This window comes from Lepus europaeus, unplaced genomic scaffold (genome assembly GCF_033115175.1).
Source record: "Lepus europaeus isolate LE1 unplaced genomic scaffold, mLepTim1.pri SCAFFOLD_3_1, whole genome shotgun sequence".
NCBI classification, from domain to species: Eukaryota; Metazoa; Chordata; class Mammalia; order Lagomorpha; family Leporidae; genus Lepus; species Lepus europaeus.
The window spans coordinates 1993343-2009531 of record NW_026909276.1 but is presented as its reverse complement, the minus strand read 5'-3'; the positions used below and the strand labels follow the sequence as shown (position 1 = coordinate 2009531).

The window sequence follows — 16189 nt, the reverse complement described above, 5'->3', positions numbered from 1 at the left end:
ATGTGGGATCTGTCCTTAATATGTTGTCTAATGTGCAGTGATGCTATAACTAGTACTGAAACAGTATTTTTACAGTTTGTGTTTCTGCATGGGTACAAACTGATGAGATCTTTACTAATTATATACTGAATCGAGCTTCTGTATATAAAGATAATTGGAAATGAAAAAAAAAACCTGGTGTTAAATTGGAAATGGCATAGAAAATTAATTAATTTTTAAAAAATATCATGTAGGATCTCTGTCTTTAATGTGCTGTACACTCTTATTTAATGCTATAACTAGTACTCCAACAGTATTTTTTTTTTCACTTTGTGTTGCTATGGGGGGGCAAACTGTTGAAATCTTTACCTAATATATACTGAACTGATCTTCTGTTTATAAAGAGAATTGAAAATGAATCTTGATGTGATTGGAAGGGGAGAGGGAGCAGGAAAGGGGAGGGTTGTGGGTGGGAGGGAAGTTTTGGAAGGGGGGAAGCCATTATAACCCATAAGCTGTACTTTGGAAATTTATATTCATTAAATAAAAGTTTAATCATAAAAAATGGGCCTTGTAATTTTTGAACCATTTGCAAATAATAAATACGTACTGCTGCATATTAGTAATATTTACTTTTCTTATATTTACTTCTCTTTTGTAAAGACTATTTTACATTCTTATGTAATATTGATGCATACAAAAGAATATAATTGATATGCTGAGATATAAAACACAATAAACTAGCACTCCAAATCACTTAAGATTGGCACTGTATTTGTTTTTGGCAAGTGCTTGTTCTTTTATTATATATATATGTATATATATAATAAAATAAATATTATATAATATATTAATAACAAATGAATATAATATAATATATAATTGTATAAATATAATAACATATATTATATATATATAAAACCTTGTACATTTAGGAAAAAAATCCCTTAAATGACATCTGATTTCCTGTTTATTCTAGTTTACTGAGCTGGCATTGATAGGGATCTCAGCATTTATTCAATCCTCCCATTACTGGCACTTGTGAAGAGCATTATGGTTATAAAATGAAAGCAGCATTCCCACCTGAAAACATAAAACATAGCAAAAAAGGAATCTTTTATGTAATGGAAACAAGTCTGGGAGACATCTGCTGGGAAGGAATGAAAAGCACAAGTGAGCTCCACCTCTTACTGAATTGGGCAGGTTTTGCTCTTGAGTTCCTCAGTTTTCATGAACTTACAGAGTCAGCAGCAAATGATAACATCAACACAACACACATTTTATATTATATGAATTCATGGTTGAAAGAAATTTCTACAAATAGTTTTGTCAAAATATTGTGGTTGCTACCAAAATTAAGCATCTAAAAATGTAACCATCTAAACCTTGAATTATGTATTTAAAATAAATACTCAGGTGAATTTTTACAAACAGCATTTCAGTTACTCTGGATAAATATAATAAGTCCATATAATTCCACAGCATCTGGTTTCAGAGTCAACACAAAGTCAGAAAATTAAACCACCATGTACACAATAGTGAATTCACTAAAGAAACCAGCGCTGCTTGCTATGAGGCAAGTGGTAGGAGAAGGCCAGGAATGGGGGCAGGGAAGCATCAGCACCCTGTCCTACAGCACAGACTTTGGCACCTGGGGAAATCTAGCAGAGCCTGGCAAGATGAGGCACCCCCAGCCTCCAGGACCTGCTTGGAAGCTGAGATACCTCAGCCAGCCCCAGGGTTCTCGGGTCTAATCTCAGAGCTGGACCCCATTGCCGATCTTGATGCCTTCAGTTCTAGCATCTAAGGCAGCCCACAAGGTGACTGTGTCCCCATGCCAACCCACTTCCCAAAGCCAATGCACCACAAGAAGATAAAAAGATAAAGTTATTTTAAAATGGGCAGTTTTGAGAACAGGTGCAAAGTCACAGCCCCATTAAATCACAAACAGATTTAGGTTTGCTCACTGTTTCTCAGTCCTCCCTTTCCTCTCTGTTCCCATGACTGCATATTTTTCTGCTATTCTGATGGGGAAAAATGCAAAATGCCTGTTTTCTCTTTTGTGGTTTGAAGAGTTATTTAGAGCTGGACTTGGGATCAAATTCAAGGTTTTCTTTTTCTGTGGAGTGTTTTACCCATTACATCTAAATGCTTGACTGCGAGCATCACTTTTCCAGGCCTTCCTGAGAGGATGCAGTTTATTTCCACAAGTACTACTCAGATATTATCTTTCATCATAGAACACAGCCACTGTTGGCATTCAGCTCATTTTTTTTATCTGTAGACAATAAAATTCATTTGATCTGCCTTCTATATTTATTTTTTCACTTACTATGTTTCAAATGATACATTTTCAGCATTTTGTTTGCTTTCCTCCTGTTACAAATTTTATACTAGGACTAGAGGGCCAATCCATTGCAGTTACTCATAAAGTCTCTATTAGTCTTTTTTTTTTTTTTTGACAGGCGGAGTGGATAGTGAGACTGAGAGAGACAGAGAGAAAGGTCTTCCTTTGCCATTGGTTCACCCTCCAATGGCTGCTGTGGCCAGCACGCTGCGCTGATCCAAAGGCAGGAGCCAGATGCTTCTCCTTGTCTCCCATGTGGGTGCAGGGCCCAAGCACTTGGGCCATCCTCCACTGCCTTCCCGGGCCATAGCAGAGAGCTGGCCTGGAAGAGGGGCAACCGGGATAGAATCTGGTGCCCCGACCAGGACTAGAACCCGGTGTGCCGGCGCCGCAAGGCGGAGGATTAGCCTATTAAACCACGGCGCCGGCCATTCTATGTCTTCAATAACTGATGTTTTCTGAATTTTTTTTGCCAAGTTGCAGTTTTTCCTCATCCTAAACCACAAGCCTCCCCATATGTATCACCACAGTGACACCTAGAACTTTAACAACAATTTGCTTGAAAATGGGGTGTTTTCAGAATTGGTGACTAATGATGGCACCATTCAAACACAAAAGGGCTTGGGCTCTCTTTCTGTTTCTCTGACCATTTCAGTTACTCAAGTGTATATAAATCCTCACAGTTCATGTGAATGCAAATTCTGTCATTTAGGGTTAGAAGTAAGTGTAGGGCTAGATATAGGATAAGTATTAGGGTTATTATTAGGACTAGGATGAGAGTTAGGACTGGTGTTAAGGTTTAGAATGAACGTTATTATTAAGGCTATTGTTAGAGTTGGGGTTAGGGTAAGATTTAGAGCTAGGTTTATGTTTAGTGTCGGTGCTAGTATTAGGCTTATGGCAAGAGTCAGGGCTAGTTTTAGGATTAGGGTTCTGTTAAGTTTAGGCTTAGGTCTGGGTTAGATTAAAAGCCATTGTTAGGGTTATGGTTAGGGCTAGGCTTAGGGTTAGGGCTAGACATAGAGTTATGTTTAGCTTTAGGGTTAGAATAAGGATTAGGTCTAGGACTAGTGTTATATTTAGGATTAGATTTGTGATTACAGTTATAGATAGGGTTGACTATTGTTAGGCCTAGGGATAGAGCTAGGATTAGGGATAAGTTTAGGTGTAGGGCTAGGGATAGAGTTAGAGCTGTGGTTTTATATACATTATATATATAATATATACAATATATATATATGGTTATAAATGTATATGGTTATATATCTATATATAATATATAGAGAGAGCTCTGGTTATATATAATATAAAGTTGTAGTTGAAGTTAGGGTCATCATCACTAGGATGAGGCTTAGTCTTTGGTTAGCATGATGGTTAGTTTAAGGCTAGTGTTAGATATAGCATTAAAGTTAGCTTCAGGACTATGTTTAAGTTCACACTGAATGCTAGTTTGATTTATGGTTAGGCCAAAGCAGAAAGATAGGATTAGTGTTGGGGTGAGATTTAAAATTAGTTTAAGATTAGGGTTATATTTAGTTCTATGGTAAATTTTAGAGTTAGAGCCAGAGTTAGGACTATGGTTAGAGCTAGTGTGATAGTTAAAGTTAGGACTATGGATAGGTTTTAGGCCAGGGTTAGGGTTAGGGTTAAGGCAGGGTTAGGTTTAAGTTTTGGTATTAGTGTTATGGTTAGAGGTGGGGCTCATATTAGGATTAAGGTTAATGCTTGAGTTATTAAGGCTAACTTTAGGGATAGGATTAGAGTTTAGATTGGGTTAAAGCACCATGTTAGGATACAGTTAGGATTTTGGCTAAGTATAGAATTAAGGTAAGGTTATGGTTAAGATGAGGGCCAAGTTTGGGGTTAATGCTTTGTCTAGGGATAGACCTAGTATTAGGCTTCAGAATTGGTTTAGATCTAGGATTAGGTTTAGGGTTAGGGCTAGGACTAAGACTAAGGCTAGGGCTAGGGCCAAGGTAAGGATTAGGGCTTGGACTAATGTTATAATTTGGTTTATTTTTATAAAATTAAAAGCAATAAAGACATAGTAATATGAATACCAATCATATTTTTAAAAATTCCTCCTAATAAATCTCATGTTGATTCTAAAACTGAGGTGAAAGACTGGAATTTAGGTGGATCTACAGAACATGGACACAGAGACAGACCATATCATCCCAAACTGGCTACTGCCTAAAAATAGGTGTTCAATTCCAAGTTTTAAAGGACATTTTAAAACTAACCAATGGCAGAGACATCTACGTTAACATATCCCAACTATAATTAAACTAAGGAGAGAATTACTTGGTTACTTCCCAAGAATCTTTAGTCAACTGATTTTAGTTGATCTTTCTTAATATTTGCTCTTCATTATGGTAGTTCAGTTATTTCCTTATGAACAATAAAACATTTGTTGAACCAGATAAACTAGAAAAGATAATATAAGGGCAGTTCAAAAGGTTGGCAGAAAATAGAGTTAAAAGTTATTTATTTTGTGAATTTTTTAATGTATGCAGTTTTCTCAAAATAAACATGTCCATGAACTTTTTGAAGCATCCTCATGCATCTTAAGATACTCTTCCAGAATGATATGTCGACTCCACTGACTTATGTTACACATCCACATGAGTGGAGATGCAATCTCTAGGTTGTATCATCTTGATGTTTCTGTATGCCTTATACCACACAAAGAAGATCCCTGTCCGTCTCTGACAGGATAATATTGATCTTATTCTCCAAGTGGGCACCCAGAATATCACAAAGGTCAGTAGGAAAGCCTCATTCAGTATTACTGTGTTCACAGAGGATGGCATTTATTCCTTAGGAAGTAGCATCCAGACCATCATAATGGGACATTCCACCTGTTGAGGTACAGGTCTGCTTCCACACCCTGCTCTCAGAACCAGCACACAGGGCCAACGCTTTGACTCATGATGCTAAGGTCCTTCCTATCCCAAGAGCTACTAAGTAAATATGAATTAGTTTGAGGTGTCTTTTGATTCACTCAATCATGGTTGCCAGGGCAACAGATTCATCCAGGGTGCATGATTGACCCATTCCAGTATGTAGAGCAAAGGCTTCTGCTGTGAAAGAATTTCAGTTCTCTGGTAAAGTTATCTGTTTTGAGAGAGCTGAGCCACCACCTGTATCAAAGTCTTCTCTGTACAATCCAGGCTGATCCTTATTTTTCTCTTCATCAATCCTAGCAGAAAAAGAAGTGACAGGAACACCTTCAACTTCTCTCACTGCAGACACAACTTTATCCATATCTTGGGTATGCTTAATGTTGAATTGTACTCAGTGGTCCCTCTATAGGATAGCCATGAGTTTTGGAAGGATATATATGCCTCGATGTGCAGGCTCTAAGCCCTTTGGAGAACCACTTTTTCAATCCCTGGGGTGCAGCATCATAGGCTGTGTGAAGAGAGTAGATGCCAACTGTGATCTCCAAAGCCTAGAACACCAGGTGCTCCTTTCAGGACATCCAGGTAATATGCTTTATGTGTAGGAAAATAGGTGGAATGTAGGAAAAGATGAGACCTGCCTTCTTATGCAGAGCCTCCTCCATCACCTTCTCAGTCAAGTCATTGGTCAGGAAGAATGTATTTATAGTTTTTGGTGGGCTTGGTTCCACCAGCAATCCAATATTGTCCCAACTCTCAGCAGACGACAGGGATGTAAAATCATTCAAGGAGGAAATGAGTCTTCAGACCCATGAAGGAACAGGAAGAATTGCAGTTCAGAGATTACATAAACCAGACTGTCATGGGGACCAGGCATTAGCAAGATGAGAGAAACTCGTGTCCATATTGGTCACTTTTTTTTCCCTCTCTCTCTCTCTTCTAGTTAGCCTGGTGAACTTTTCCCCACGGAGTTTCAAGCCTCGTTCCCTCTAGTCTCCTCTTTCTGCTTGCCCGCCAGTGTCTCAAGCTATTGAGGTTTGGCTCACCTCATGTTCCAGCTCTGGTGCATTGATTCTGCCGCTGGTGTCCCGAACTTGGGCTCCCACGCTCTCCACGCAGGTCCACTGTGAATCACAAGTTCTGGAAGAGTTTCCTCTGCTGTTTTTTCCCCTACACTTCCTTGAACCTGCAGTATCTCCACTTTTATTAAGCTGTCCTTTCCCGGACTATCAGTGTGCTCCCTTCCTATTCCGCCATCTTGCCACTCTCCACCTCACAATGTTTTTGGAAAGACATTCTTGAAAGGGCACTCACAATTTATTAATTGGTAAAGATTAAACACAACTTGGTTTCATGAAGACATTCATTTGCTACTGATTTTGTAAAAAGAAATAAAGTTAGTAAAGATAACATAATTTTAAGAATTTTTATCCAAATAAATTACAGAATTCCAAAGAAAGATCATGTGTCACTAACAAATGAACAATTGAAAAATAATTCAATGATATTAACTATGTTCCTCTTAATACAGGGATACTCTTGGGATGCCATGTTAGCATTTTTCAATAGAGTATCTCCAGATTTTATATACCTAAAATTCCATAAAAAGCATGCATGTTGGAAGATTCCAAGATGGTGGAATAGGGAAGCACATATACTAGTGGTAACTAGTTTCAAAAAATGTTGGAAGCACATTATTGAGGAAGAGTTAGAGAAAACTGTGGTGGAAATTCTACAGGAGATAAATGCCATGGATCTGTGTCGAAGATGCAGACATGCAGCATGAACACAGACACAACAGGATGCCAGCAGCCAAGAGGAGGAGAAAGCACCGGCTTTGGAGAGTGAGGTGAGATCAGACTGCAGCAACCCATACCACTGGTGATATAGACATAGGGAGACTTTGACGTGAGTCTGGCCTGGAGCTCTGAGGGGGAAAGTGTACCCGCTGAGCCAGTAAAAAACAAGGGGGGCATGTTTCTCTCACTACATTCACTAAACAATGGTGCCCAATAATCAGTTGAGAGAAGGTGGGCACCATTTTGGACAGAAACAGAAGATGCAGAAGCTCTTGTGCACATGCTCAGCACCTGGCTGAGACAAGATGCCATCTTCTAACAGTACCAGTGGCAGCAGCTTGAGTGCATGCAACTTGCAACTGATGGGGAGAATTGGAAGCATTTGGTTGGTGGCTATTGTGCATGTGTGTGATCCAGAGATTCTAACAGAAGGAAAACTCCATGTTTCCCATTGACTTTGAGTCTGGCTGGGCAAATTGACTAGAGTCTGTGCACCCACATATTACTGAGGTCCCCACAATCTCTCAGTGCTCAAACTGTCGAGGCTCTGGGAATGTCTCTGCCTCTCTGTGAATGAGACAGTCTAGCAAGGTGGATCAAATCCTCTGCACCCATTGACAGTGGGAGCCCTGTGTGCTGAGACTGTGGAAACTCTGACTGCATAAGAAGGCACAGGATATAGCTGGTTCTCTGGACAACCAATGTGAGCTGCTCTACAGGCACTTATCAAAAGAGAAAATTTTAGAAACCACAGGCAAGTGAAAAATGCTCAATATCACTAGTCACCAGAGAAATACAAATCACAATCACAGTGAGGTTTGACCTCACCCCTGTCAGAGTGGCTCTCAAACAGAAATCAACAATCAACAAATGCTGGCCAGAATGTGGGGGAAAGGCATCTTAATCCACTATTGGTGGGAAAATAAACTAGCACAGCTATTGTGGAAGACGTATGGAGACACCTCAGAAACTTGAACGTAGATATACCATATGACTCCGCAATCTTAATCCTGGGAATTAATCTAAGTGAAATGAAATAGGCATATAAGGGGCCAGTGCTGTGGTGCAGTAGGTTAATGCCCTGGCCTGAAGTGCTGGCATCCCATATGGGCACCAGTTCTAGTCTTGCCTGCTCCTCTTCCGATCCAGCTCTCTGCTATAGCCTGGGATAGCAGTGGAAGATGTCCCAAGTCCTTGGGCCCCTGCACCACATGGGAGACCTGGAGGAAGCTCCTGGCTTCTGGCTTCAGATCAGTGCAGCTCTGGCCATTGCAGTCATCTGGGGAGCGAACCAGCAGGTAGAAGACCTCTCTCTCTGTCTCTACCTCTCTCTGTAACTCTGTATTTCAAATATTTAAATCTTAAAAAAAGAAATAGGCATATGAAGGAGCTTTCTGTATCCTCATGTTCATTGAGCTCAATTAACAATAGCTAAGATATGGATTCAACCTAGATGTCCATCAACTGATGACTGGATAAAAAAATGTATATATATATATAAATGTATATATATATATATACATACTTATATATGTATTTATAATAAACAACTACGCAGCTATAAAATATAATGAAATCCTTTGTTTTGCAACAAAATGAATACAATTGAAAACCATTAAATTTAGTGAAATAAGCCAATCCCAAAAAGACAAACACCTTATGTTCTCCTTGATCTGTGGTAACTAATAGAGCAGCAAAAAATGGAATGTATAAGAGTGAAATTGACATTTTGAGAGTTTATGATTTTTTACAGCCCTTGTCTCTACTGCTGAACAACAGTGCTGTACTCTTTACTAAGTATAGGGTGAATCTTAAGAGTAAAAAGTCCACTGAAAGTAGATCAGTGTAGGAAGTAGGGCTGACACTGTGGAGTATTGGGGAGAACTGTGCCCAGTTTCAGTCCCAGAGGTCCACTTCCAATCCAGCTCCCTGCTAATGTGTCTGGGAAAGATCAGATCACTCAGGGGCTTGAGCCCCTGCAACCACATGGGAAACTTGGAAGAAGCTTCTGGCTCCTGGCTTTGGACCAGCCCATCTCCAGCCATCGCAGCCATGTGGGGACTAAACCAGTGGATGGAAAATCTTTCTCTGTTTCTTCCTTCCTTTGTCTTTGTAACTTTGCCTTTCAAATAAAAAATGAATAGATATTTAAGGAAAAATAAGACAGGGAATTAGAGAGAAAGGATGAGTGAGAATGTGTGGGTGGGAGAGAGGATAAGATGGGAAGTATCACTATGTTCCTAAATCTGTATATATGAAATATGTGAAATCTGTTTACCTTAAATTAAAAAAAATTAAAAACTGACATTTAATTTCAATAGCTGTGAAATAGAATAACTACAATAAAAAATTCTACTTGTAGGCCAAATAAATTTGAATAGTAATAAAAATGCAATATAATTTTTAAAATGGTCTGACTTTAACATGTATCATCCCAGATGATGTATTGGAAACCTAATACCTGGGACTGGTGCTGTGGCACTGTGGGCTGAGCCTCTGCCTGTGGTGCTAGCATCCCATATGTTACCAGTTCATGTTCTGGCTGATCCTCTTCCAATCTAGCTCTCTGCCACCTGAGAAAGCAGTGGAGAATGACCCAAGTGCTTTGACCCCTACATTGATATAGGAGACCTGGAGGAAGCTCCTAGCTCCCAGGTTCAGACTGGCCAAGCTCCAGCCATTGTTGCCATTTGAGGAGTGAACCATCAAATGGAAGATCTTTCTCTCTGTCTCTCCCTCTCTCTGTCTGTAGCTCTACCTCTCAAATAAACAAAATCTTAAAAAAAATCCCCAAGACAATAGTTTCAACCCTCAGGAATAGATTGACACCAATTTTAAAAGGACCTTGAGGTGATAAGTTTTATCTCTTACACTCTCTCACCATGTAATGACTTCTGCCAAGTTAAGTTACAGGAATATGGCCCTCTCCTGATGGGGCCTCTTGATCATTGACTTCTCATATGACTGCAAGATACACTTTTTCTTTATAAATTACACATTGTACACCAGTTTTGTAACAATACAAAATAGACTAAGACTGAAAATAGATCAATACATATTTTCTCATCTTCAGGAAAGAGAGAAGGAAAATGGAGAGGTAGCATGTGGCTTAGCAGGTTAAACTGCTGCCTGGAGTGCTGGCATCCTATTTGGGCACTGATTCTAGTCCTGGCTTGGTTTACTTCTGATCACTCCTTATTAATATACCTGGAAAAGCAACAAAAGATGCCCTAAGTACTTGAGAGTGTGCACTCATGTGGGAGAATTGCATGAAGATCTTGACTCCTGGCTTCAGCTTGACCCAGCCCTGGACATAGCAGCCATTGGTGAGTGAACCAATGGATGGAATATTCTCATTCTCTCTCTCTCTGTCTCTCTCTCTCTCTCCCACTTCCTCCCTCTCTCTCTCTCCTTGTCTCCTCCCCTCTCTCTGTAATACTGCCTATTAAATAAATAAACCTTTAAAACAAAACAGAATACTAGCTTCTGGAGGATATCGTGTTAATTTAAAAAAAGAGAAGGAAAAGCACAGAACTTTAGAAAACCATGAGACTATTAAGTTTTTTATTTTAAAAATTTTTTTTGACAGGCAGAGTGGAGAGTGAGAGAGAGAGAGACAGAGAGAAAGGTCTTCCTTTTTGCCATTGGTTCACCCTCCAATGGCTGCCATGGCTGGCGCGCTGCGGCCGGCTCACTGCGCTGATCCGATGGCAAGAGCCAGGTGCTTCTCCTGGTCTCCCATGGGGTGCAGGGCCCAAGCACTTGGGCCATCCTCCACTGCACTCCCTGGCCACAGCAGAGAGCTGGCCTGGAAGAGGGGCAACCGGGACAGAATCTGGCACCCTGACTGGGACTAGTACCTGGTGTGCCGGCACCACAAGGCAGAGGATTAGCCTAGTGAGCCGCGGCGCTGGCCTTATTTTTAAAATTTTTAAAGATTTATTTATTTGAAAGAGTTACACAGAGAAAGAAGGAGTGGCAGAGAGAGAGGGGGGTCTTCTATCCACTGGTTCACTCCCCATCTGGCTGCAACAGCTGGAGCTGCACTGATTTGAAGCCAGGAGCCAGGAGCTTCTTCCAGGTTTCCCAAGCAGGTGCAGGAGCCCAAGGACTTGGGCCATCTTCTATTGCTTTCCTAGGTCATAGAGAGAGCTGAATTGGAAGTGGAGCAGCTGGGACTTGAACCAGTGTCCATATGGATGCCAGCACTGCCAGCAACAGGCTTACCAGTTATGCCACAGCACCGGCCCCATTTTTTTTTAAATTTAGTTCATGTCTATTTTCTAATGAGAATAGGGAAGGATTTTTTAAATATTTATTTATTTGAAAGGCAGATTTACAGAGAGGCGGAAGGAGAGAGAGAGAGAGAGTGAGAGAGAGAGAGAGAGAGAGTGTGAGAGAGGTCTTTCATCCACTGGTTCACTCCCCAAATGGCTACAAACAGCCAGAGCTGAGATAATCTGAAGCCAGGATCCAGAGCTTCTCCTGGGCCTCTCATGTGATTGCAGCGTCTCAAGGACTAGGATCATCTTCCACTGCTTTCCAAGGCCATAGCAGAAAGCTTTATGGGAAGTGAAGCAGGCAGGACTTCAACAAGCATCTACATAGGATTCCAGCACTGCAGGCAGCGGCTTTATCCACTTTGCCACAGTGCCAGGCCCATGAGATTTAGCAACCAACATAAAAAGCATACTTCAAAGAGTTTGCAGAAAATTGAATTAAAAATAAGAGAAGACTGAAAATAAGCTTAAGAATAATTAAGTAATCACCTTACTGGAGAAAAATTAATTTTCTTTGATCTTGGAAATATATAGATGTACTTATGATCATAACTGGAAGAGAAGATGAATGGAGAGAGTTGTGATTGGGTTCACCCTTTGATTCCAATGTGCAAAATAAAATTATTATTGAAATGAATTGGAAGTGGAGTAGCCAGGACTTGAACTGGTTCCCATATGGGATGCTGGCACTGCAGGCAGTGGCTTTACCCACTATGCCACAGTGCCAGCCCCTATGTATAAATCTTATGGCATCAGTAGAGACATTATGTAATATTATCTATTCCACATGAACAGGGAATGGTGATCTGAATATGTGAAAATACTCAATCCATGCATGATTATATAAAGTATTCATGGTCAAAAATTGTGTAACTTTTAGATATAGAAAGATACACATATTAAGTGATTTTGTAAAGATGAGTTTAGTTATACCAGTATAAATACACTAGTCATATGCTCTGTCAGAAGCAGCCACAGGATCTGCAAATGTTTGGAGTTACCAAGCTTACATCCTTAACCAGAAGATGTGGTAAATGAGAATTTAGAGTCTTTTTTAATGTATGATGAAATGAATAACTACAGTGAACTGGAAAATATGAATAAGAGGTTGGTGTTATTGGAAGTGGGTCCAATAGAGGGGGAATCCCCTTGCAGTACTATAAATGAGTCATATAGAACAATAGTGTGAATAAGCTAGAAGGTGATACTCCAGATAAAATTTGCATCTGATACGTACCACTAAAGATGTACATGTTTAGGATTCTGAGCTTTGAAAAGAAGTACATATGAATGCAAATTCTTGCCATGTTATATTTTGCAAGGCAATTTTGTTATATTACTAAAACTTTGACCTACATTTCTCCTCACACGGAATCAGGAATTCAATCTATAAGTAGAGGTGTACTTCAAAGATTAAATAAGAAAAAATATACAAAACCCCATGGATATGCTTTTAACTAAACAACATTTGAAAAACTTGTTCTCTTGCTATGGATCATGGACTCCAAATCCCATTAAGTTGGCAGGTACCAATGCCATCTTACTAGTCAAAGTGATCAGTTTAAGTTCATAATTGATCATAAAGATAGGATTAAGTGTCAAAGAGATTACATAAATAAGATCAGTGCCTGATAATAATAATTGATAGAATTAAAAAGCAGAGAATGAGCCAACATGGGAAGTAGGATACACAGCAGACTCATAGAATTACAAATGCCCTAAACAGCGCTCTGGCCTCAGAATCATCCCTTAAGGCATTCAGATCTTGCTAAAAAGCCCATGAGAGTTTCTCAGGCATGGAAAGCCAAGACACCGGCAAAAAATGACCTAAATGAAAGATCTCTGTGAGTGAGATCCTGGTGGAAAGAAGGGGCCATCAAAGAAGGAGGTACCTTTCTCTGAAGGGAGGAGAGAACTTCCAGTTTGATTTTGGCCTTGTCTAAATAAGGTCAGAGTTTGTGAACTCAAGAGACTTCCATAGCTTTGGCAGCTCATGACAAGAGCCTCGGGTGATCACTGACATCATAAATGCGAGTGTCAATTGTTAAATCAACAACAGGAGTCATTGTGCACTTGCTCCCCATGTAGGACCTCTGTCATTAATGTGTTGTAATATGAGAATTAACTGTAAAAGTAATCTTCAAACAGTGCTTTATACTCTCCCTGTCTCCCTCTCTCCCCTTCTCCCTCCCTCTCTTCTGGAAAGTCTGACTTTCAGATAAGTAAATCAATAATTTTTAAAAAAGAAACTAAGAAAGCAGAACAGATTCAAGAAAAATACAAATAAATATTTTAATAAGGACTCCAGAACAGACTATAAATGTGCTACTACTGCACTTTTGTCACTATGATGTACTAAAAGAAAAATAATTAATGTATATATTTTTTGACAGGCAGAGTGGACATGGGAGAGAGAGACAGAGAGAAAGGTCTTCCTTCTCCATTGGTTCACCCTCCAATGGCTGCTGTGGCCGGTGCACTGTAGCCCGCACACCTCGCTGATCTGAAGCCAGGAGCAAGGTGCTTCTCCTGGTCTCCCATGTGGGTGCAGGGCCCCAGGAATTGGGCCATTCTCCACTGCACTCCCAGGCCACAGTAGAGAGCTGGACAGGAAGAGGAGTGACCGGGACAGAATCTGGTGCCCCATCTAGGACTAGAACCCAGTGTGCCAGCGCCGCAGGCAGAAGATCAGCCTATTGAGCTGTGGCGCCAACCAATGTATATTATCATGTACTAATTTGAATGATTAATTATTGGTAATTAGAATTTAGTTTTAAATAAAAATATTTCAAGTGACAATATTCATCAGCCTAGTAGAAAAAGGTTGAAACAGGCTGGCACCACAGCTCACTAGGCTAATCCTCCACCTGCGGCCCTGGCACTCCGCATTCTAGTTCTGGTTGCGGTGCTGGTTCCGTCCCGGTTGCTCCTCTTCCAGTCCAGCTCTCTGCTGTGGCCCAGGAAGGCAGTGGAGGATGGCCCAAGTCCTTGGGCCCTGCACCCGCATGGGAGACCAGGAGGAAGCAACTGGCTCCTGGCTTAGGATCGGTGCAACACTGGCCATAGTGGCCATTTAGAGGGTGAACCAATGGAAGGAAGACCTTTCTCTCTGTCTCTCTAACTAACTCTGCCTGTAAAAAAAAAGGTTGAAACAAAGCACTCTCTCTTAATCTCACAAAGTCATGTGAATAGAAGGCATATCTGATTTATTCTAATAGGTCTTCCTAAAATTCACAAATTTTTTTTCTGACAACAGTGAATTTGGATCATCATAGAAAATTCTTTGAAGGCTCTTGTTAAATGTGTTCTTCTCTGAGAAAGTAAATTTTACTGGATGAATCTACAAGAGGTAAATTTTTGATTTATAGAACATTGGAAAACCAATATACTTAGTCTCCAATTTCTGATTTACTTTATAGAACAGAAATTACACATATAAATTTCACCTTATCTATTTTTTAAAATTTTTACTTATTTATTTGACAGTCAGGAGAGAGACAGAGAAGTCTTCCTGGTTCACTCCCAAATGGCCACAATGGTCAGAGCTGGGCCAATCCAAAGCCAGGAGCCAGAGATTTTTCTGGGTCTCTCACATAGGTGCAGGGGTCCAAGCACTTGGGCCACCATCCTCTGCTTTCCCAGGTCATTATCACAGAGCTGGATTGGAAATGGAGCAGCTGAGACATGAACTGGCACCTGTATGGGATACCAGTGCCACAGGCAGAGGCTTAATGACTATGGCACGCACCGCTTCCCACTTTATCTAAATTTACAGTAAACCCATGAGTTGTACCACAACACAATTTTCCTTCCTTCCTTCCCTCCTTCTCTCCTTCCCTTGTTCCTTCCTTTCTTCCTTCCTTCCTTCTTTTCTTTTTCTTTCTTTCTTCTCTCTTTTCCTTTCTTTCTATTTCTTTTTCTTTCATTCTTTTTCTTTCTTCCTTTTTGTTAATTTTTCTGTGTCATGAAGCTTGCACATTGCATCTAGGGACATGGACCAGGGAGAGAGGCTTATGATTACTGTGTGCAAATACTCTCCTCTTGAGGGTCAAAGCATCTGACAAAGTAGCTCTCCTAGATTAAGTCCTCAAGTGCCTCTCTCAATAATAAGCGAGAGAAGGTGTGCTAACTGAAGAACATCTTTGGTTTAATTAACTCTAGGAGGTCTGAGTGTTGCTGGGGTCCTCATTGGGCTATAATAATGGGTCATGAATCATTTGAGTGTGACTGTTCACCACATGAATCACTGATGCTGAAAGTTTCCTCTTATCTCTTCCAGCAAGAATCCTTAATGGCCCACACTGCTGCTGGTGCTGTAGAAACTTACAGTGTTGAAGGTGTAGTCCAAAATGGAGGCTGTCATGATGAAATTCTCTGAGTGCACTATTTTAATATCAGGCAGTGGGTTAATGCCCTGGCCTGAAGTGCCAGCATCACTTATGTGAGCCACTTCAAGACCAGGCTGCACCACTTTTGATTCAGCTCCTGGCTCTTGGCTTCCAATTGGCACAGCTCTGGCCATTATGGCCAATTAGGGAGTGAACCATTAGATGAAAGACCTCTCTCTGCCTCTCCTCTCTCTGTGTTACTCTGACTTTTGAATAAATATATCTTTTTTTAAAAAAGTTATTTGGCATATCACCTTTACTATAAAAATCACATCTGAGCAAGGTTTTGGCTCTGGATGCAACAGACTGTCACTGGCTAAGTGATAATTACAGTGTACTGACCTCTTCCAGATGGCAGCAGAACCCACAAGCACAGCCCCTTCTCTGTGATGACACCACTCCACATGCCCACTGCTCTCCTGCATGCTGCTCTTGAGCTCTAGCCTTTTAGTTTGCAACCAACCAACCACAGTTGGCTCTAATCACACACAGC

General features: G+C 40.5%; 1 pseudogene; it reads right to left on the bottom strand.

Annotated features, from left to right (window-relative positions):
- Nucleotides 1-5002: 5002 nt before the first annotated feature.
- On the bottom strand, nt 5003-15671 carry LOC133755082 (NIF3-like protein 1; annotated as a pseudogene).
- Between the last annotated feature and the right edge of the window lie 518 nt (nt 15672-16189).